Here is an 18,675-nt window from a genome sequence, read left to right as displayed (position 1 = left end):
AGCTTAGCTTATAGACCGACGACGTAACAAACGATAGTTTAATAAGAAACTCTATAAAGCTAATAGTATCTAGCTACGACGACCTCGCTATACTTAGAAAGAGGGCGACGCTATAGAGTTAGATAATATCTAGAGAGGCACCCTAACAAATAATAATAAGGGCGGAGGATAAAATAAGAAGAAAGATAGACGTACGTAACGTAAGAAATAAACACCCTAATAAAAGTTACGATTCGAAAAGAGGCTATATATCTACTACGGCGATAAATAGAAAAGAACGCACCGCTACTTATATAACTCTAAGAAGAAGGCACGCGATACCGCGGCTACTACTAGAGATAACTAAAAAGCTTATTAAGAACTCTTCTTAACGCTCTAGCTAAAAGAAGTCGACCTATTTAAGAAGATTAATAGACGACGTAGAGCGCTTAACATATTCGAATACGCTAGGCTTAGTTAGACCGCGTGTTACGACGATAATTATATTATCTACTAAAGCGATAAAGACGCTACGGGATAATACCCGAAACCTCGGCGTATTTAAGCTATAGTACGTTACTAGGCGTAGTAGAAGATTAACGAATTTATTAAGACGCTACTTCGGAACGACGATTTAGTAAATAGTAATATTAAAGAACTCTATAATAGTACCCTCGAATCTAGTAATACTAGAAACGAACGAAATATAGCTATACTTACCCGAGTTATCGAGTACCTCGGGTAATACGGGAATATACGTCGAACCGACGATGTAACCCCTACGGTAACCTAAATACCTACTATAGGACTAGGTCTTAATACCTAGCAATTCCGCATCCGGGAAGAAAAGCTAAAAGGACGGCTATAGAACGGCTAGTAGTAGTAACTCTAGAAGAAATCCCTCTACTAAACGGTAGATAAGATTAGTAGATAGCTTCGCGATAAGGCATAAAATACTTAGCGAAAATAGAACTATAGAGACCTTCTACGTCTCGCCTAACTACTCTTCTAACGAGATACTATATTCTTCGGAAAGGACACTCTACGGTGGCGACTCTACTATAGAGACGATATCTTACCCTACTACTACTAGATAAGAGTAAAGACCCTATATTAGTAAAGATAAATTAGTCGCGGATAATAAACCTACTAGAAGGACTCTACCCTTCGAATAGAGTAGCTAGATAACACGACTATCGAAGACCTCGTCTAATCGAAAAACTAGACGGCCTCTCTAGTTAGAAACCCTAGAAGGGGCTGTTAAGAAGGTCCCTTAACTAGATTACACGCATATTAAACGGAATTATATCTATCGAAATAGAACTCTTTAAGCTACTATACTTATAAGTAATCTTTTATAGTAAAAAGGCCTAGACTATAATTAATAGTAGCGTATAGAGTACGTATATCGACTTATTCTTCGTCGTTAAGTATCGGCTATATTAGTAAGAGAAAGATAAGCCTTATTCTCTTTAAACTATAGACGGTTTACCCGTACAGTACGGGAAAGGTTAGATAAGAATCGAAATAGGGCTAGCGCTAATATCTATCGCTAACTATAAGAAGAAGATTAACCTAGACGTTATAAAGATACTAAAATACGATATTATTCTAGAAATACTATAGCTAAAAATACATACACTATATATTAACTAGAAAACCGAGAAAATTATCTTTTCGAACGAATAATACACGAAGCACCTCGCCACCGTAAAACGAATAAGCTAGACGATAGAGACTAGAGCTAGAGCTAAAAGCTAGAGCTAGAAGAATTAGAGCGAGAGCTAGAAGCTAAAAGTCTAGAGCGTAGAGTAACGACCCGGCGTAGAAGTAAGCAGCTTCGCTAGAGTCTAAGAAATTTTTCTAGCGGTAATTAGGCGTATAAGACGTAGAGGCGATAAGATATACTACCTCTACTTACGACCTAGTATAGAAATAGAATAGCGAATTATCGTACGTATATAACGACCTACGAGGCCTTTAGTAAAGAATAATAGCTTAAAGTCGGTCGAAGAAGATTACCTCTAGAGAATTTACGTACGTTATATAAACGTAGCGAACGTATCTACGATACTACGTTAGAATATTAGCCCTATATATAATAGCGTAAAAAGAGAAAGAACGTTATACGGTCGCCTAACTAGAGAAAAGCCGATACCTATAGGCAACCTAGTAAGCGAGAAAATATATAAGAAACTCGGCGGGAAAATAAGGCCTAAAGAAAAAATAATAACTCTAGAGAAACGACTATCGCTACTTAAAATAGCGTCCGTGCTAAAAGAATTCTAGAAATTTACGGACCTTTACGAGAAACGAGAAAAAAAATCCTTATTAAAACACTAACCTTAGAATTACGAGATACCCCTTATTCTAGAAATATAGCCTACGTTTAAGCTAATATACTCGCTGTCTCGTACCGAGTTAGAGGCTTTAAGAAAATATATCGAAAAGAATCTAAAACGCGGATATATACGGCCTTCGTCTTTATCGGCCGGCTATTCTATTCTATTCGTTCTAAAAAAGAACGACGAGCTCCGCCTCTATATTAACTATCGTTAACTAAACGATATTACGGTTAAGAACCGTTATCTATTATCGAGAATTAACGAACTCTAAGATAAGTTCTAAACTACGAAGTACTTTATTAAGTTCGACCTTCGCGAAGAATACTACTTAGTCTATATTAAAGAAGGCGAAGAATAGAAGACCGTCTTTTAAACGCGGCTAGAATACTTCAAGTATACGGTAATACTCTTTAGGCTAACTAACGCCCTTGCGTTATTCTAGAGCCTAGTAAACGATACTCTACGCTCGTATTTAGACGTATTCTATACCGCGTATCTAAATAATATTATTATCTACTCGGACACCTTAGAAGAATATCGAAAATATATTCGAAAGATACTACTCGTACTTAGAGAAAAAGACCTACGGATAGCACCCGAGAAGTATAAATAAATCACGCAGAAAATAGAATTTCTAGAATTTATTATTATATCTAGATATATTAGTATAAACGAGAAAAAGCTAGACGCAATTAGAGAATAGCCCGAACTACGAATCGTTAAGAAAGTATAATTCTTTCTTAGGTTTACTAACTTCTACCGTAAGTTTATTCTAAACTATACGAAGGTTATAAAGCCCCTTACTAGACTTACTCGTAAAGAGCACGAGTTCTAATAGAAAGAAGTATAGTAGAGGGTATTCGAGTCTCTTAAACGAATATTCTACGAAGCGCCTATTCTAGATATTTATAATCTAGAGCTACTCGTTATTATAGAAACGAACGTATTAGACTACGCCATCGGCGCTTATATTAGCTAACTAGACGAGTAAGGCAAGCTCCATCCGATTACGTACTATTTTAGAAAAATAACGCCTTCGGAGCTTAACTACGACGTCTACGATAAGAAGCTATTAGCTATTATTACGGCTTTTAAAGAATAGAGACACTACCTCGAAGAAGCTAAATACTAAGTAATAGTTTACTATAATTATAAGAACCTTACGCACTTTACTACTATAAAAGAACTAACTCGACGATAAGTTAGGTAGGCTAAAGAACTAGCGTTCTATAATATAAAGATTATCTATAGAAAGAGATCCGAGAACGCTCGCGCAGACGCGCTAAGTAGAAGAGCCGACTATATAGAAGAAAAGCTAGAACTATAATTAATAGTCTTAAGTAAGTAGAAAGACGGTAGCCTTATATCCGCTAGAACGTGCGCACCTATTTTTAGAGTTATCTAATTATAGCTTAAGAAGGCATCTAATACCTCGCTTACCTCGGTTAGGCTACTAGCTCCGGCGTATTACTTAGAAAGCAACGACTAGATAAAGAAGATTCGAGAGGCCTACGAATATAACGTAATAGCCTAGAAACTTAAAAACGTAAAAGACGACCCTCGCCTAACTAAAGACGTAGACGGTATTATTCTATATTTAGAATTAGTCTACGTTCCGATAAGGCTTCGGGAAAAAATCGTTAAGAATATCTATAAAGCACTAGCATACGGTTACTAAGAAATAGATAAAATAATCGAGAGAATTACTAAAAATTACTACTTTTCGGGCCTATAAAGAACCGTTTAACGGGTAGTTTCGTAGTGCAATCTCTATATTTAAAGTAAGACCTCTAGACACGCCCTATATAACTTACTTTAGCTATTACTAGCCCCGAAAAGACTCTAGCAATTTATCTCGCTAGACTTTATTACGGATCTACCCTAATTAAAGAAACCTTTAACTAGCGTTCTATACGATTCGATCCTAGTTATTATCGATAGACTTACTAAATACGCGTACTATCTGCTATACCTTAAAACGGCAAACGCGAAAGAACTCGCCTATACGTTTCTTAGAATAATTCTTAATAATTACGGGTTACTAGAAGAGCTCGTATTAGATAGAGATCGGCTATTTACCTTCCGATTCTAGTAGACTCTTATTCTTTAGCTTAGTTTAAAACATAAGCTGTTAACCACGGCATACCCGTAAATAGATAGATAAACGAAATAAACTAACTAGACGCTTAAATAATACCTTCGCTATTACCTTAACTATATATAGAATAACTAGATTAAACTACTAATTCTTATCTAATTCGCGTATAATAGCTCTAAAGCGTCTACGACTTAGAAATTACCGTTTATTACGAACCCTAGGGCATAAGAACCTTATAACTCTAAGGGCGGAAAGCCCGTACGGAAGAAAGCATCGTAAGGGCTAACGAGCCTTACGGGCGGCAGAGCCGCACGGGCAGGAATCCCGCACGGAAAGAATAGGCGCAAGGAAACTTAGCGCCTACGGGACTAGGCTTAGGCAGTAGCCGAAGCCCACACGGGAAGAACGCCTATAAGAAATCTAGATAGGGCAGAAGACTATACGTAACGGGAAAACCGCACGGGAAGTAGGACCGTAGGGACCCGATAATCTAGTCGGATTATAGTTCCGTAAGAAATGCGGGATCTAGAAAGTAGAAAATAGGCGCGAAGGTACGGACGTAAGTAAGGCAGTTATTACGTCCGCTTAGTAGTAATAGAAGCCGAAAGTCGAATTCTTAGAAGCTATCGAAGCGCCGACGTTACGTACGACTTATATAGATTATAGTAATCTAAGGCTTCTAATCCTTAACTTTTAATCCAGCCCTTATAATTCTAAGGGTCTAATCTAGATTATAACTAGCTTTTCTACAGTATATAGACATACTTTCTTAGCTAGCTTCTTAACCCTTCGTAGTTAACTTAAAGTTCCAATTTAAACTCTATTAATTTAAAGGTAACCGGCTTACTATGTATCGCATAATCGCGTAATATCTTCTTATCTAATTATTGTTATCCCCCTCTTATCTCTTTAAGGTAAACCCTTCGGTTTAATCTACCTACTAAGTAACTCCGAAGCTTAGTAGAAGAAGCCTACCGTTACACCGTTCTACGCTAACTACGGGTACGAACTAACAGCTTACTAGAAACTAATACTAAACGAATTTCTAGCCTAGAAAGAAATTCTTAAAGTAGACTAGCTAAAAGTACTTTATAAATAGCTTAGCCTCGATATCGAATACAACGAATTTTTAATATCCCGCTATTATAATAGATAGTACTAGAAGGTATCGAAGCTAAAAGAGGGGGATAAGATTTATCTTCTTAGAAAAAATATTAGAATAAGGCGCCCGAATAATAAACTAGACTTTAAGAAGATAGAATCGTTCGAAATCGATAAATAAATTAGAAAAGTTAATTTCCGCCTTATACTACTAGAAATAATACGGATATACCCGGTTTTCCACATCGCCCTTCTTAAACCAGCTTCGGAAAACGCCATAACAGTCTAACAAATAGAAGAAATAGTACTAGAAAACCTAGACGCCGACGAAAATAAAGACTAGATCGTAGAAAAGATTTTCGATAGCGGCTACGTTAACGGTTAGTTTAGATACCTTCTATAATAGAAAGAAAACTAGAATAACACCTAGAAACTATCGAAAAACTACGACGACTATAAAGAACTTATTATAGAATTCTACCGTCGAAACTCTAAACGTTCTATACCGGTACCTCGCTTAAGAGAAAGACCTTAAAATCGAATAAAGATATAGCCCGCGTTCGATTAATCGGCTCGAACGACTCCGACGGCGTAGTAGAACCTAGAGAGCTAGTAGAATCTATACTAATATTAGCTAAGAAATCGCTACGTAAATACTTTAGCGATCGCTTCTTCTTAGTATTCTTAGAGTTAATCGAATCTCTTAAAGGTGCGACAGCCTCGGCACGCTTTAGTTTCTCTAAAGACTCGAAACCCTCGCGGATTATTCGAAAACGACGAGACTAAAGAAAGCGCTACTATTTCCGCAAATAAAGAAGCTTCTCTAGGGTGGCATTCTTCTCTATAATAAGGCAAGCCTACTCGCGATCTAGAAAATCTACTATAACTAGTTAGTAACGTAAAAAGACCTAAAGAAATACTTACGACGGGAAACACCTCGCGTAGCTATATTATAGCTAGTACGACGAGCATCTAGACATATAGTATAGATAGAAGAATTCTTCTATAATACCACGTACTTAGACTCGTATAATAAGCAATTCGTATAGAAAATTATCTCGACCCTACGAAGAAAAATCTCGTCTAATAACTTCTAACGGCGAAGAGTAACACGGTTTATCTTACGAGACCGTAAGTTAGCAGCGAAATTAGAAGTAGAACGTTTCTTAGAAGATATAACGAAGACTTACGAAAAGAAAAGAAACTACTAGAACGACGAAAGATATATATAACTAGTAAATCTTCGGGTTAAAGATTCTTAAGGTAGGGGGTAGTATTACGAACCCTAGGGTATAAAGACTTTATAACCCTAAGGGCGGAAAGCCCGCACGGAAGAAAGTACTATAAGAACTAATAAGCTTTACGAACGATAGAGCCGTATAGATAGAAATCCCGCACGGAAAGAACGGGCGTAGGGAAACTTAGCGTCTACGAAACTAAGCTTAAATAGTAGCTAAAGCCCGTACGGGAAGAACGCCTATAGAAGACCTAAGAAGAATAGAAGACTATACGTAACGAGAAGACCGCGCGAGAAGTAGAGCCGTAAAGACTCGATAATCTAGTCGAATTATAGTCTCGTAAAAAATACGAAATCTAGAAAGTAGAAAATAGGCGCGAAGGTATAGACGTAAGTAAGATAGTTATTACGACCGCTTAGCAGCGATAGAAGCTAAAAGTCGAAATCTCGAAAACTATCCGAAGCGCCGAGGTTACTATAACGGTAGGCTTCTTCTACTAAGCTTCGGAGTTACTTAGTAGGTAGATTAAACCGAAGGGTTTACCTTAAAGAGATAAGAGGGGGATAATAATAATTAGATAAGAAGGTATCACGCGATTATGCGATGCATAGTAAGCCGGTTACCTCTAAATTAATAGGGTTTAAATTGGAACTTTAAGTTGACCACGAAGGGTTAAGAAGCTAGCTAAGAAAGTATATCTATATACTGTAGAAAAGCTAGTTATAATCTAGATTAGACCCTTAGAATTATAAGGGCTAAATTAAAAGTTAAGGATTAGAAGCCTTAGATTACTATAATCTATATAGGTCGTACGTAACGTCGGCGCTTTAACAGCTTTCGAGATTTTAACTTCCGGCTTCTATTACTACTAAGCGGACGTAATAACTGCCTTACTTACGTCCGTACCTTCGCGCCTATTTTCTACTTTCTAGATCCCGCATTTCTTACGGGACTATAATCCGACTAGATTATCGGGTTTCTGCGGTTCTACTTTTCGTGCGGTTTTCCCGTCACGTATAGTCTTCTATTCTGCCTAGGTTTCTTATGGGCGTTCTTCCCGTGTAGGCTTCGGCTACTGCCTAAGCCTAGTCCCGTAGGCGCTAAGTTTTCTTACGCCTATTCTTTCCGTGCGGGATTTCTACCCGTACGGCTCTGCCGCCCGTAAGGCTCGTTGGCCCTTACGGTACTTTCTTCCGTACGGGCTTTCCGCCCTTAGAGTTATAAGGCCCTTGTGCCCTAGGGTTCGTAATACTACTTTCTACCTTAAGAATCTTCGACCCGAAGATTTGCCGTTCGTATATATCTTCTATCGTTCTAGTGGTTTCTTTTTCTTTTTCTTTCTTTATAAGTTTCTTCGCTATGCCTTCGAAACGAAAGCGCGAGTCTTAGGCTTCCGAGCGCGAGTTTCTAGGTGCGAAGATTAACTTATTAGGTGTCGCTATACCTGTGCCCTATTCGTAGTATTTGCTAGCTAATGCCTAGCGGGATAACGGCGCCGCTAAGATAGTGTGTAAGATAGCTCTAGATTTTTCTTATTATAGCGAGTGTGCTCGTTTAGGTCGCGTCGGCTGTAATGCTAGTAGTTTAGAGGATTTCGATTGTTCGTATCTCTATCTACTTTCTTCCGCCTGCTAATTCTTTTCTCTAGTTAAACGGCTTCGTCGGGCTTTAGATAAGGCTCGTTTCGAGCGTGCTTTCTTCGAGAAGTAGCTTTAGAAGGCTACGAGTAGCCTATCTCGTGCTAAGAAGTAGTAGAAGTTATTAGAGCGTCGTGCGGCCGAGATGTTATAGCGGAAGTTAGATGCTATTAATGTTCTAGGGGTTCTTAAGGGATTAGAGGCGGGGGCCCCGTCTAATTCTAAGAATGCTAAGAAGGAGCGATCGCTAAAGCGTTTACGTGGCGATTTCTTAGCTAATACTAGTGTAGGTCCTGCCGGTTTCTCAAGTTCTACTGCGCCGCCGAAGTTCTTTAAGCCGGTTAATCGGTCGCGGGCTATGTCTCCGTTCGATTTCGAGGCCTTCCTCTCGAGCGAGGTATTAGTGTGGGGCGTTTAGAATTTCGACGGTAGAATTCTATAATAAGGTCTCTATAGCCGTCGTAGTTCTTTAGTAGTTTCTAGATGTTGTTCTAGTTTTCTTCCTATTGTAGGAGGTATCTAAACTAACCGTTAATGTAGCCGCTATCGAGGACCTTTTCTACGATCTAGTCTTTATTTTCGTCGGCGTCTAGGTTTTCTAGTACTATTTCTTCTGTTCGTTAGACTGTTGTGGCGTTTTCTAGAGCTGGTTTAAGAAGGGCGATGTGGAAAACCGGGTGTATTCGTATTGTCTCTAGCAATTTAAGGCGGAAATTAACTTTTCCGATTTATTTGTCGATTTCGAATGGCCCTATCTTCTTAAAGTCTAATTTATTGTTTAGGCGCCTTATTCTAATGTTTTTTCTAAGAAGGTAGACTTTGTCCCCTCCTTTTAGCTTCGGTGCCTCCTAGTGCCGCCTATTATAGTAGCGGGACATTAAAAATCCGTTGTATTCGATGTCGAGGCTAAGCTGTTTATAAAGTATCTTTAGCTAGTCTGCTTTAAGAATTTCTTTCTAGGCAAGAAATTCGCTAGGTATTAGTTCTTAGTAAGCTGTCGGTTCGTACCCGTAGTTAGCGTAGAACGGTGATTTCTAAGTCGTAGACGCTTTAGAGCTGTTGTACGCGAACTAAGTAAGAGGTAGCAGTTTAATCTAGTTGTCTTATGCGTAGTTAAGGTAACAGCGAAGGTACTATTCGAGCGTCTAGTTAGTTCGTTCTATCTAACCGTCTATTTGCGGGTGTGCCGTGGTTAATAGCTTATATTTAGAACTAAGCTAACGGGTAAGAGTCTACTAGAATCGAGAGGTAAATAGCCGATCTCTATCTAATACGAGCTCTTCTAGTAACCCGTAGTTGTTAAGGATTATTCTAAGAAACGTATAGGCGAGTTCTTCCGCGTTTGCCGTTTTAAGGTATAGCAGGTAGTACGCGTATTTAGTAAGCCTATCGACGATAACTAGGATCGAATCGTATAGAGCGTTAGTTAAGGGTTTCTTTAATTAGGGTAGATCCGTAATAAAGTCTAGCGAGATAGATTGCTAGAGTCTTTTCGAGGCCGGTAATAGCTAAAGTAAGCCGTATAGCGCGTGTCTCGAGGTCTTACTTCTAATATAAAGGTCGCACTACGAAACTACCCGCTAAACGGTTCTTCGTAGGCTCGAAAAGTAGTAATTTCTAGTAATTCTCTCGATCGTCTTATCTATTTCTTAGTAACCGTGTGCTAGTGCTTCGTAGATGTTCTTAACGATTTCCTCTCGAAGCTTTACCGGGACGTAGACTAATTCTAAATATAGGATAGTGCCGTCTGCGTCTTTAGTTAAGCGAGGGTCGTCTTCTACGTTTTTAAGTTTCTAGACTATTGCGTTATACTCGTAGGCCTCTCGGATTTTCTTTATCTAGGCGTTACTTTCTAAGCGATACGCCGGGGCTAGTAGCCTAACTAGGGTAAGCGAGGTATCGGGTGCTTCCTTAAGCTATAATTAGATAATTCTAAAAATAGGTACGCACGTTCTAGCGGATGTAAGGCTACCGTCTTTCTACTTACTTAAGACTACCGGTTATAGTTCTAGCTTCTTCTCTATATGGTCGGCTCTTCTGCTTAGCGCGTCTACGCGAGCGTTTTTAGATCCCTTTCTATAGATAATCTTTATATCGTAGGATACTAATTCTTTAGCCCATCTAACTTGTCGTCGAGTTAGTTCCTTCGTAGTAGTAAAGTGCGTAAGGTTCTTATAATCGCAGTAAACTATTACCTAGTATTTAGCTCCCTTAAGATAGTGTCTCTATTCCTTAAAAGCCGTAATAATGGCTAACAGTTTCTTGTCGTAGACGTCGTAGTTAAGCTCCGGGGGCGTTATCTTTCTAGAATAGTACGCGATCGGGTAGAGCTTACCCCGCTCGTCTAGTTAGCTAATGTAAGCGCCGATAGCGTAGTCCGATGCGTTCGTTTCTATAATAACGGGTAGCTCTAGGTTATAAATATCTAGAATGGGCGCTTCGCAGAATATTCGTTTAAGAGACTCGAATGCCTTCTACTGCGCTTCTTTCTATTAAAACCTATACTCCTTGCGAGTAAGTCTAGTAAGGGGCTTCGTAACCTTCGTATAGTTTAGAATAAACTTGCGGTAGAAGTTAGTAAACTTAAGAAAGAATTGCACTTTCTTAATAGTTCGTGGTTTAGGCTATTCTCTAATTGCGTCTAGCTTTTTCTCGTCTATATTAATATGTCTAGGTGTGATAACGAATTCTAGAAATTCTATTTTCTGTGTAATCTATTTATACTTCTCGGGTGCGATTCGCAGGTCTTTTTCTCTAAGTGCGAGTAGTACCTTTCGAATGTGTTCTCGATGTTCTTCTAAGGTGTCCGAGTAGATAATAATGTTATCTAGATACGCGGTGCAGAATACGTCTAAATACGGGCGTAGGGTATCGTTTACTAGGCTCTAGAATAACGCTAAGGCGTTGGTTAGCCTAAAGGGCATTACCGTATACTCGAAGTGTTCTAGCCGCGTTCGGAAGGCGGTCTTCTATTCTTCGCCTTCTTTAATACGGACTAAGTGGTATCCTTCGCGGAGGTCGAACTTAGTAAAGTACTTTGCCGTCTAGAACTTATCTTAGAGTTCGTCGATCCTTAATAATAGGTAACGGTTCTTAACCGTAATGTCGTTTAGTTGTCGATAATCGATATAGAGGCGGAGCTCGCCGTTCTTCTTCGAGACGAATAGAATGGGATAGCCGGCCGGTAAAGACGAAGGCCGTATATATTCGCGTTCTAGATTCTTTTCGATGTATTCCCTTAAAGCCTCTAACTCGGTACGTAATAGCAAGTATATTAGCTTAAACGCAGGCTGCGTTTCTAGAATAAGGGGTATCTCGTAATTCTAAAGTTAGTATTTTAGTAAGGATCCTTTCCCTCGTTTCTCGTAGAGGTCCGCAAATTCCTAGAATTTCCTTAGCACAGACGCTATTTCCGGTAGCGGTAGCTGTTTCCCTAGCGTAGTTATTACTTCTTTAGGCCTTATTACCCCGCCGAGTTCCCTATATATTTTCTCGCTTGCTAGGTTACCTGCAGGTATCGGCTTTCCCCTAGTTAGGTAACCGTGTGGTGCTACGTTTGCATAACGCGCGTAGATTCTCTAGAGGTAGTCTTCTTTAACTAACTTCGGGCTGTTATCCCCTGCTAGAGGCTTCTCTAGGGTAGAACTACGGGGTTCGCGGTAGTCTATTCTAGGATCGTAGATATCGGCTTTCCCCCTAATAGATAACCTTATACCGGACTAGCTCCGCTAGGCCTGCATCTTCGTAATAATGCGTTGTTCTATTTCTGCGTTTAGTCGTAGGTAGAGATGGTATATCTTATCGCCTCTACGCTTTATGCGCCTAATTGCCGCTAGGGAAATTTTCTAGATTTTAACGGAGCTACTTGCTTCTACGTCGGGTCGTTACTCTACGCTCTAGGCTTTTAGCTTCTAGCTCTAGCTCTAGCTTTTCTAGCTCTAGCTTCTAGCTCTCGCGCGGGCCTCTAGCGTCGGGCTTATTCGTTTTGCGGTGGCGAGGTGTTTGATATATTGTTTATTCGAAAAGGTAATTTTTCCGGTTCTCTAGTTAATGTATGGTGTATGTGTTTTTAGCTATAGTATTTCTAGAATAATGTCGTGCCCTAGTATTCTTATAACGTCTAGGTTAATTCTTTTCTTATAGTTGGCGATAGTTATTAGTGCTGGCCCTATTTCGATTCTTATTTAACCTTTTCCGTACTGCGCGGGTAACCCGTTAATAGTTTAGAGAGGGTAAGATTCGTTCTTCTCTTGCTAACGTAGCTAGTGCTTAACGACGAAGGATAGGTCGATGTACGTACTCTATACGCTACTATTAATTATAGCTTAGGCCTTCTTACTACAAAAGGTTACCTATAGGTGTAGTAGTTTAAAGAGTTCTATTTTAGTAGGTATAATTCCGTTCGATGTGCGTGTAACCTAGTTAAGAGACCTATCTAACGGCCCCTTCTAGAGTTTCTAACTAGGGAGGCTGTCTAGTTTTTCGATTAGACGAGGTCTTCGATGGTCGTGTTACCTAGTTAGTCTATCTAAAGCGTTAAGTTCTTTTAGGGGGTCTACTTTTCTTGGCGGATTTGCCTTCGCCAGCGTAAGGTCCCTACCATTACCTAGTAGTAGTGAGGCGAGGTGTTATCCTTATAGCCGGGCCGCTAATATAGAGTGTCTCTACTAATAAACGTAACGCCTTGTCGGAAGAGTAGTTCGGCTAATCGTGTAAGGTTCCGTTTATCTTACTTTCGCTAGGCGTTACGCGCCTCGTCGCGAAGCTACCGGCTAATCTTATCTATCGTTTAGTAAGGGGACTCTCTCTAGGGTTGTTACTGCTGGCTATCCTATAGCCGACCTTCTAGTTTTTCTTTTAGAACCCGGAACTGCTAGATATTTAGGCCTAGTCCGGCGTTAGGCGTCTAAGTTGCCGTAGGGGTCGCATCGTTAGTTCGGCGTATACTTTCGTATTATCCGAGGTGCTCGATAACTCGAGTTAGTATAGCCGTATCGTATTCGCTTTTAGCATCGCTAGATTCGGGGGTGCTATCGTAGAGTTCTTCGGTGTCGCTGTTAACTAAGTCGTTATCCCGAGGTAGCGCCTCGATAAATTCGTCGATCTCTTACTAGGTTCGGGTGCGCTATATGGCTTAAACGAGTCGGGGTTTCGGGTACCATTTCGTAGCGTTCTTATTACTTTAGTAGATAGTGTAATCGTCGTCGAAGCACGCGGTTTAACTAAGCATTACGTATTCGGGTATGTTAAGTGCTCTACGTCGTCTGTCGATCTTCTTAAATAGGTCGACCTCTTTTAGCTAGAGCGTCGAAGAGAGCTCTCGTCGAGCTTCTTAGTTATCTCTAGTAGTAGCCGCGGTGTTGCGTGCCTTCTTCTTAGGGTTATATAAGTAGCGGTGCGTCCTATTTTATTTATCGCCGTAGTAGATATATAGCCCTTTATCGAATCGTAACTTCTGCTAGAGTGTCTATTCTCTACGTTACGTGCGCTTACTCTTTTCGTTGTTCCGTCTTTTGCCTTTAGGCTCTTATTATACGGCGTCTAGCTCTATAGCATCGCCGCCTTCTTATATATAGCGTAGGCGTCGCGGCTGGGCACTATTAGCTCTATAGGGTTTCTTATCGAACTAACGTTCGTTGCGTCGTTAGTCTATTTTCTAGGCTAGTTCGATAAGGCTAGATAGATCTTCGAATCTATTCTAGTAGACTATAGCGTCCTTAATTTCTTCTTTTAGTCTCTAGTAGTAGAACGTTTATAGGGTTGCGTCGAAGTATTGTCCGGCGGAAAGATAGACCGCATCTTAGAACCGAATGGTGTAGTTCTAGACCGATTCTTTCTATTTAATATTTATTAGAGTACGCGTGGCTAGGCGGGCTTCGTCTAGGCCGGTAAACGCTTCTTTAAGGGCTTTCGTAAAGGCTTAGTAGCTGTTAAAGAGCTCGATCGTAACTTTACTTCGGTCCGCTCGGGGTTTTTTCTAGTAGTTTCTTTTATACGGGCGGAACTATTATTCGGCGGAATCGCGTAGAAAGGTGCTAGCGTAGAGTACCTTCTCTACCTCGTTAGCGAACTATCTATGGGAGAAGTAGATATAGTTATTAAGCTAGGTAATAAACTCTTACGTCTTCTTACGGTCCCCTCGGTATAGGTCGGGTTTCGGGACCTTAACTATAGTGGCGGGTATCGTTATAGGTCTTCTAGTTGCCGCGTTCGCAGGTGCGACTAAAGGCGCGGGTTAGTATTATCGGGCTTCGAGCTCTCTTTTAAGTCGAGCATTCTCTTCGCTTTGTTCGCGGAATTAGTTCTAAAGCTATCCGAGCCTGTTCTAAGTGCCGTAGATTATCTAGAACAGATCTGCCATCGTAGGCTGTTAGGAATTATTGCTTATGGGGACGTCTATATTGCTGCTTTATTAGTAATTCCTATACTGGGGATACTTTCCTATTTTGGGGTATAACTGTCTTCCTTCTCTTATAAGGATGGTGGTTAAAGTATAACGGTAGGCTTCTTCCACTAAGCTTCGGAGTTACTTAGCAGGTAGATTAAACCGAAGGGTTTACCTTGAAGAGATAAGAGGGGGATAATAATAATTAGATAAGAAGGTATTACGCGATTGTGCGATGTATAGTAAGCCGGTTACCTCTAAATTAATAGGGTTTAAATTGGAACTTTAAGTTAACTACGAAGGGTTAAGAAGCTAGCTAAGAAAGTATATCTATATACTATAGAAAAGCTAGTTACAATCTAGATTAGACCCTTAGAATTATAAGGGCTGGATTAAAAGTTAAGGATTAGAAGTCTTAAATTACTATAATCTATATAGGTCGTACGTAACGTCGGCGCTTCGATAGCTTTTAGAATTTCGACTTTCGGCTTCTATTACTACTAAGCGGACGTAATAACTGCCTTACTTACGTCCGTACCTTCGCGCCTATTTTCTACTTTCTAGATCCCGCATTTCTTACGGAACTGTAATCCGACTAGATTATCGAGTCTCTACGGTTCTACTTCCCGTGCGGTTTTCCCGTTACGTGTGGTCTTCTACCCTACCTAGGTTTCTTGTGGGCGTTCTTCCCGTATGGGCTTCGGCTGTTGCCTAAGCCTAGTTCCGTAGGCGCTAAGTTCCCTTGCGCCTATTCTTTCTATACGGGATTTCTGCCCGTACGGCTCTGCCGCCCGTAAGGCTCGTTGGCCCTTACGGTGCTTTCTCCCGTGCGGGCTTTCCGCCCTTAGAGTTATAAGGCCCTTGTGCCCTAGGGTTCGTAATAGTTACGTGCGATTTACTAGTGCCCTCTACTAAGGGCACACCTTATAATGCCCTTAATAAATAGTATTAAATAATAATACCCTTAAGAAAGGGCATACTAGATTGTAACTAGCTTTTCTATAGTATATAGATATACTTTCTTAGCTAGTGTCTTAACTCTTCGTGGTTAACTTAAAGTTTTAATTTAAACCTTATTAATTTAGAGGTAATCGGCTTACTATACATCGTATAATTACGTAATATCTTCTTATCTAATTATTATTATCCCCCTCTTATCTCTTTAAGGTAAACCCTTCGGTTTAATCCACCTACTAAGCGACTTCGAAGCTTAGTAGAAGGAGTCTACCGTTATAGTAACTTTTAAAGCCTTCTTAAATAAGACGTAACTATTTTACTTTCGCTTAAAGCTTACGAATATATATATTTAGCGAAGAAAGAAATAAGAGAATAAAAGTAAAATCTAGAAATAGTTTATAATAAAAAAGTTCGTAAGTATTTTAAATAAGTCGAAAAAGTTTAGCGTAAATAAAAGATTTAAGATTAAAGTAATACTCTAGTAGACTAAGTCTTTATTAGCTTAATTTAGATATCTATAAATTTAATTCTTTTATTTTTAAAATTTAACTTTTTCTTTACTAATTATTAATCTCTCTACTCTAGTTTAATAGAAGAGTAACCTATTCTCTAGATTTTACTACTAAATTACTAAGTAAATCTAAAGAATTTACTAAAATCTTATTACTAGTAAGTCTATCTATTAATATAATAATAGTAAAACGATAGTTAGATAGCTATTATAAATAAAAACTAAATATTAGCTAAAAATATTATCGCGTTAGCTAAAATATTAATAATTTGCGAGGCTAAGTCTATATTAATAAGCTTTTATATAAATATCTAAAAAATACTACTTTACTTAAATTTTATAGAGCGAGACTTCTATTAATACTACGTTTTATATATTAATTATATCGCGATATAACTTTATATATATTAAGAAAAATATATATTAATACTTAGAAAAAAGTAGCGTAGAAATTATAGTCGATTTAGATATATAATAAATAATAGATAAAAAGAAGAAGTTAATAATTAGTAAAGAGAGAGTTAAATATTAAAAATAGAGAAGTTAAATTTATAGATATCTTAATAGTATCTATAAATTTAATCTTTTTATTTTTAAAATTTAATTTCTTCTTTACTAATTATTAATTCTTCTACTCTAGTTCGATAGAAGAGTAATTTATTCTCTAGATTTTACTACTAAATTACTAAGTAAATTTAAAGAATTTACTAAGATCTTATTACTAGTAAGTCTATTTATTAACGTAACGATAGTAGAACGGTAATTAAATAGCTATTATAAACGAGAACTAAATATTAGCCGAAGATATTACCGTGTTAGCTAAAATATTAATAATTCGTAAGGCTAAGCCTATATTAATAAGCTCTTATATAAATACTTAAAAAATACTACTTTACTTAAATTTTATAAAGTAAGACTTTTATTAATACTACGTCTTATATATTAATTGTATCGCGATATAACTTTATATATATTAAGAAAGATATATATTAATATCTAGAAAAAAGTAGCGTAGAAATTATAGTCGATTTAGATATATAATAGATAATAGATAGAAAGAAGAAGTTAATAATCGATAAAAAAGAGATTAAATATTAGAAATAGAAGGGTTAAATTTATAGATACCTTAATTTATAAGTATAAATAAGCTAATAAACACGGCGAATAAAACTATAAGAATGCTAAGTAATATCGTTAGTCTATTCTAAAGTGTAATTAAATAATACTAGTTGTGCTTGCTTATATTATTAATCGGGAGAAAGCATGTTTCCCTTTAAGCGTGTTAAGGATTCTAATCTCACGAGGCTCGTGGACCTCGGATACGCCACTCTTAGTGACAGCGGCTTTTCTGTTCAGCGTACAGGACTCAGTGGTAACTGGATCCGGTTTTTCCAGAAATGAACTGATACAGTCTCCGAGAGTTATGATCTGGGAGGACAACGGTCTTCTCAACGTCCATGACAAGGCTGCCAGTTTGAGGGCGTTGCAAGAGATGACGATGATCATGAAATACAAGCTGATCTGGACCTGACTACCCGTTGACTTTGGGACCGCTAGTCCATACAGGACGTGGAAATATGGCATCGTGTTTCTCAAAGTGCAATTGTAGCTGACCCATGAGTTATCCTCATAATGCATGCACTGACTTATGGTCTCGTTGAGTGAGGCGTATGCAGGAACTGTTGGCCATGTGAACTCTGTACCGTTACAGTATTTGAATACGGGCTCCGTGGAGGGGTATACGACAGTCATATTATTTCCGGGCTGCGCGGAGATGAATTTCCCTAGGTCCGCTTCGGTCCAATCCTCTTCAAGGTTCAAATGTAGGCATGCTCCTTGGTCTCCAGTGCCTTGGTCGAGAAACATCAGTGACAATCCGACCAGATCGACCACCAGATACAAATCTCCAACTTCCGATACGTAAGGTGTGTTGTATTCTGATTTCCAGGCGTTGTTCGTTAGGTTCACAGTGGAGTTCAACCCTGGAAGCATCGAAACATCGCTAGCATTGACGAAATGAACAGTATAGTCCTGGCCAGTGGTAACTTTGAAAATGGCAGAGTTGTAGCTTCGCAGGATTAGTAGCTGCGAAACATAAGAGGATTTACTACTTACAACAGATGTAAAGGAATAGATGAGAACGCGAGTAGAATACCCACATAAACCCGTTTCTGCTCGATATGAGAATAGTTTCGGAGGCTCAGAATGCCAACGTCCAACCAGGTTTTCTTTGAATGGGCCTTGTCAATTTCTTTTCTGGTCGGGGCGCAAAGGATCTGCATGCAGTAGTTGCTGGATGTGAGAAGACCGGTGCTAAGAACATTTACGACTACATGGAATACAATGTTCCAGTTGTCGGCGGTCTTCTTGGATCCTCGAACGATAGTTCCGATGCCGTTTTGATAGCCTCCGTTGTTGAAGGCG

Source organism: Diplodia seriata (genome assembly GCF_021436955.1).
Source record: "Diplodia seriata strain FDS-637 chromosome Unknown scaffold_2, whole genome shotgun sequence".
NCBI lineage: Eukaryota > Fungi > Ascomycota > Dothideomycetes > Botryosphaeriales > Botryosphaeriaceae > Diplodia > Diplodia seriata.
The sequence above is the reverse complement of the archived record's forward strand: the minus strand, read 5'-3'. Positions refer to the sequence as shown.